The following is a 6,000-nucleotide window of genomic DNA, read 5'->3' as shown; positions in this document are numbered from 1 at the left end:
ATAGTGCTATATCCATGGCTCACGCTCATGTATTGCGTGAAGATTGAAAAAGTTTGAGAACACCAAAAGTATGAAACAATTGCTTGGCTTGTCATCGGGGTTGTGCATGATTTAAATATTTTGTGTGGTGAAGATGGAGCATAGCCAGACTATATGATTTTGTAGGGATAACTTTCTTTGGCCATGTTATTTTGAGAAGACATGATTGCTTTGTTAGTATGCTCGAAGTATTATTATTTTTATGTCAATATTAAACTTTTATCTTGAATCTTTTGGATCTGAATATTCATACCACAATTAAGAAGAATTACATTAAAATTATGCCAAGTAACACTCCGCATCAAAAATTCTGTTTTTATCATTTACCTACTCCAGGACGAGCAGGAATTAAGCTTGGGGATGCTTGATACGTCTCCAACGTATCTATAATTTTTGATTGCTCCATGCTATATTATCTACTATTTTGGACATTATTGGGCTTTATTATCCACTTTTATATTATTTTTGGGACTAACCTACTAACCGGAGGCCCAGCCCAAAATTGTTGTTTTTTTTGCCTATTTTAGGGTTTCGAAGAAAAGTATCAAACGGAGTCCAAACGGAATGAAACCTTCGGGAGCGTGATTTTCTCAACGAACAAGACCCAGGAGACTTGGACCCTACGTCAAGAAACAACAAAGGAGGCCACGAGGTAGGGGGCACGCCCTCCACCCTCGTGGGCCCCCTGTTGCTCCATCGACGTACTCCTTCCTCCTATATATACCTACGTACCCCCAAACGATCAGATACGGAGCCAAAACCCTAATTCCACCGCCGCAACTTTCTGTATCCATGAGATCCCATCTTGGGGCCTATTCCAGAGCTTCGCCGGAGGGGGCATCGATCACGGAGGGCTTCTACATCATCACCATAGCCCCTCCGATGAAGTGTGAGTAGTTCACCTCAGACCTACGGGTCCATAGTTATTAGCTAGATGGCTTCTTCTCTCTTTTTGGATCTCAATACAATGTTCTCCCCCTCTCTTGTGGAGATCTATTTGATGTAATCTTTTTTTTTGTGGTGTGTTTGTTGAGAATGATGAATTGTGGGTTTATGATCAAGTCTATCTATGAATAATATTTGAATCTTCTCTGAATTCTTTTATGTATGATTGGTTATCTTTGCAAGTCTCTTCGAATTATCAGTTTGGTTTGGCCTACTAGATTGATCTTTCTTGCAATGGGAGAAGTGCTTAGCTTTGTGTTCAATCTTGCGGTGTCCTTTCCCAGTGACAGTAGGGGCGGCAAGGCATGTGTTGTATTGTTGCCATCGAGGATAACAAGATGGGGTTTTCATCATATTGCATGAGTTTATCCCTCTACATCATGTCATCTTGCTTAAGGCGTTACTCTGTTTTCATTAACTTAATACTCTAGATGCATGCTGGATAGCGGTCGATGAGTGGAGTAATAGTAGTAGATGCAGGCAGGAGTCGGTCTACTTGTCTCGGACGTGATGCCTATATACATGATCATACCTAGATATTCTCATAACTATACTCAATTCTGTCAATTGCTCAACAGTAATTCGTTCACCCACCGTAGAATACTTATGCTCTTGAGAGAAGCCACTAGTGAAACCTATGGCCCCCGGGTCTATCTTCATCGTATTAATCTTCCAATACTTAGTAATTTCCTTTGCTTTTTTACTTTGCTTTTACTTTACTTTGCATCTTTATCATAAAAATACCAAAAATATTATCTTATCATATCTATCAGATCTCACTCTCGTAAGTGGCCGTGTAGGGATTGACAACCCCTTATCGCGTTGGTTGCGAGGATTTATTTGTTTTGTGCAGGTACGAGGGACTCGCGCGTAGCCTCCTACTAGATTGATACCTTGGTTCTCAAAAACTAAGGGAAATACTTACACTACTTTGCTGCATCATCCCTTCCTGTTCGGGGAAAACCAACGCAGTGCTCAAGAGGTAGCAGGCTCCAAAAATGTTCAGACTTTCTGCTATTAATATCTCAATACTACCCTAGCGCTATCAAACGTTAAGCGTGCGACCCTATAGGTTCGAGAATCATGTAGACATGACCGAGACTCCTCTCCAGTCAATAAACAATAGCGGGACCTGGATGCCCATATTGGTTCCCACATATTCCACGAAGATCTTTATCGGTTGAACCAGGATGTCAAGGATTCAGTTAATCCCGTATGCAATTCCCTTTGTTCGGAGATATGTTACTTACCCCAGACTCGATCGTTGGTATCTCCATACCTAGTTTAATCTCGTTACGGGCAAGTCTCTTTACTTGTTCTGTAATACAAGATCCCATGAACTAAACTCATTAGTCATTTGCTTGCAAGCTTCTTGTGATGTTGTATTATCGAAAGGGCCCAGAGACATCTCTCCATCACACAAAGCGACAAATCTCAGTCTCGGTCCATGCAACCCAAGAAACACCTTCAAAAATACCTGTAGAGCACCTTTATGATCATCCAGTTATGAAATGACGTTTGATAGCACACAGAGTATTCCTCCGATATCCGCGAGTGGCATGATCTCATGGTCTAAGAAACTGATACTTGACATGAAGAAAGCTATAGCAAATAACTTAAACGATCTTATGCTAAGCTTATGATTGGGTTTGTCCATCACATCATTCTTCTAATGATGTGATCCCGTTAGCAAATGACTACTCATGTCTATGGTTACGAAATCATAACCATCTTTGATCAACGAGCTAGTCTAGTAGAGGCTCACTAGGGACACTGTGTGGTTTATTATTCACACATGTATTTAAGTTTCCAATCAATACAATTCTAGCATGAATAATAAACATTTATGATGAACGGAAAATATGATAATAACCATTTTATTATTGCCTCTAGGACATATTTCCAATAGCGGAAGAGAAATTCCCGCAACCACCTCAAGCGGAATTGAATATGGTCACCAAAAAAATCAAATCGCCACCATCGGGAATGTTGTGTGACGCATGAGCGTTGTGTTGTACTTTTGTGTGATGCGTGAGTGTTGTGTGTGTGCTCTGTCTCCCATCTCTCTTGTGTGCGCTCTAGCGACTGGGGTGAGCGTGCGGTGTGCGTGCTTCAACGTCTGGCCGTGCATGTACTCTTTGTGTGCCAATGTGATGGTCTTGCATCGGCCAGAGTAGTCTAATGGCACTCGTTGTCGCCGTGGAGGACGGGCGATGCCTCCTTCCTAGCAAGCTGGTGCTAACACCCAACCCCTCTTCTGCCATGGCATCGCTTGTGTGTATAATGGATGGATTGGGATTTGGGGAAGAAACTGTCAGCCAATGGCAAGCGGGTCCTACATAAGAAAAACTAGTGGGGTGACCCGCGCATTTGCGCGGCTAGTTTTCTGTAATTTTTTAAATATTTGTTGTTTTTCTCGACCTGTTTTTTCATTTGATCCATCGTTATATTAGTCATAGAAAATGTTATCGACAATTTTCCTATTTTGAGAACATATTATTAAAATTAACTACATATACCAAATTTGTACAAAATGTGTTGGTAAATATTTGGTTATCTGGCATCGAAAGAGAAAAAGAACCACGAAATGTGTCCCGATATGCCAAACCATAAGCTTTCTTACTAATCTCTAGCTTTAACTATTCCAACTTTTTTCTCATTCATTTTCATTTATTTTTACACTTTTAGGAATTTTCCTTGAGAAAATATAAACATTGACTTGTAGTCATGCTTTGTTATCTCTTTTTCATTGGCCTCATCACCGATCCTATTGCACGTGTGTAATTTGTTAATACGGTGACATATATCCACATGTTCATATATATGCTTTACCATGTTCTAATTGTAATTTAATTAGCTATAAACTGATTCTGAGTCTAGATGATCTTAATCCATGAGTAGTTGGTAAACTATTGAATTATTCTCCCACTCGCAACCACCGAAGCTTGTTAGTTTGCTCACTTATTTTGCATGTAATTACATATTTTAAGAAAAATAGAATGATTAAATACATATTAGACATCAAATAGTGCTTCCTTTTCCCTAAAACATTCTCTATCATTCACAACCTCTAGTTTTTATATTTGCTGTTGTTTTCCCCCACCAATGTTTCTACAGCAATATCAAAATTATATTAAAAGATGATAGCCAAAGCGTGGATCTATTGGAAAAAACATAAAAAAATGGAGATTATGCGATTAATTGTATTGAAAAAATTAAACACATCAGTCTTATAATTCCGTACTAATTTTAATATTTCTCTCTTCTACTGCTCTACATCGGTCACTATTTTCCCCTGCAGCAAAACATTAACCGAGCTACCATGTTACCATGTATGAAAATATTCAAACGTGCATCTTGAGAAAACATGATCAAACACAGGCTAAGATGTTTTTTTAATGTATTATTGTTGCTAAATTCAACGGTATGTGAAAAATAGTGTCAGTATCACAGAGATTAGTGACCTACCATAGCTAATCATTTCAACAACTATTATAGGCCTAAACTTGCATCACCATTGTACGTCTTGCAGTTGCACCTCCAAATAGCACACTATGACGCACAAACAGTCTTTCACACATCTTCTAAATTCTTGTGACAATATCCTCTTACTCGAACTATTTATGTAAACCGGCCATCTAAGGCTAAATAACTATTTGAATATATCACAGAAAATGTGTATTTTTTTTTATCTGGCTGAATTTTATAATAGATTCTGTTTTTTCGTCTGTGTTGTTCTGCATCAAGTTATATTCTAATCAGACTGGACTCCGATAATAATTTATTTGAATTTAAATTACATGTTCCACTGTACTGGTTAAATTTCATATTTAAGCCATATTTGAATTTTATACGATGAAAATTGATTTAATAAATTGCTTACTACTCCATCCGTCCCAAAATTCTTGTCTTAGATTTGTCTAAATACAGATGTATCTAGTTACATTTTAGTGTTAGATACATCCGTATCTAGACAAATGTAAGACAAGAATTTTGGGACGGAGGAAGTATTATTTTTAAAATTCCCATATAAATCAAGTTATATTCTTTATGTATATAAACACATACCTTGTTTTAGCTTAATATGACTAATATTGTAGCATCTCTGTTTATACAGGTTGGAGAACCGTCGACATATTATATGTTCGACATTCCACTATTAATTGATTATTGGTTTCTATCCCTTTGATGCAATGTATATGTGGGTGGTCATGCAATGCTGATTCTGCATATTTTAAAAAATATGATCGTGTATGTATACCTGCTAGGAGGCTAGGCATGTTGCAGATTTACATGTGCATTTTTTTATTTGTCAAAAAAATCTTCGCATATAACTCTTTTTCCTAATATACATGAACCAATTTTGTATGTGTGGATGTTGGACTCGGCCTATTACGTGCGCTTCTTTTTTGTCCCTCCGAATAGACCTTCACACCTTCCCGTAAGTTTCCTTTTCTAATTAGTAGTTTAGCTGGTTTTGCACGTACACATGTCAGACTACGTAACCTTTGGGTCTTTCCAGATTTACATGCGTATGTTTTTTACTTATCCGAAAATCCTCCCCGTATGAGTCCTTTTCCTAATATGTTTGTCATCCAAATTTTTTTTAAAGATATGTCATCCAATTTTCTATGCGTCCAAGTTTAACTCGTTCTTGGCCCACTATATCTCCTTGCCCGCGAAGAGTCCGGATTGATCAATTTGGTGGGACTCACCTTTTTTCTAGCCGGACTGTTTTAATTTTCCTAATTAGACCTTCCTTAGTTGGCTGGCGACTTGATTATTTTTTTGCTTGCAGTAAATTGTTTAGGACCAACGTAAGGTATTATATGAGTTGAACCAAAGACATATAATATACGCATCACGGCAGCGTGACGTGTCAGACTGTATCAATGTGGTAATAATCCTTGTAACACTACATCTTTTAAATCTTAGCCGTTAATAGCTGTAATTTACGGCCGAGATAATTTAACCTGTGTGGATGAACGTGATAACTTGTTTGACTTCTGTAATATA

The sequence above is a fragment of the Triticum aestivum genome, chromosome 2A, assembly GCF_018294505.1.
Source record: "Triticum aestivum cultivar Chinese Spring chromosome 2A, IWGSC CS RefSeq v2.1, whole genome shotgun sequence".
NCBI classification, from domain to species: domain Eukaryota; kingdom Viridiplantae; phylum Streptophyta; class Magnoliopsida; order Poales; family Poaceae; genus Triticum; species Triticum aestivum.
This window is presented reverse-complemented; position numbering follows the sequence as displayed.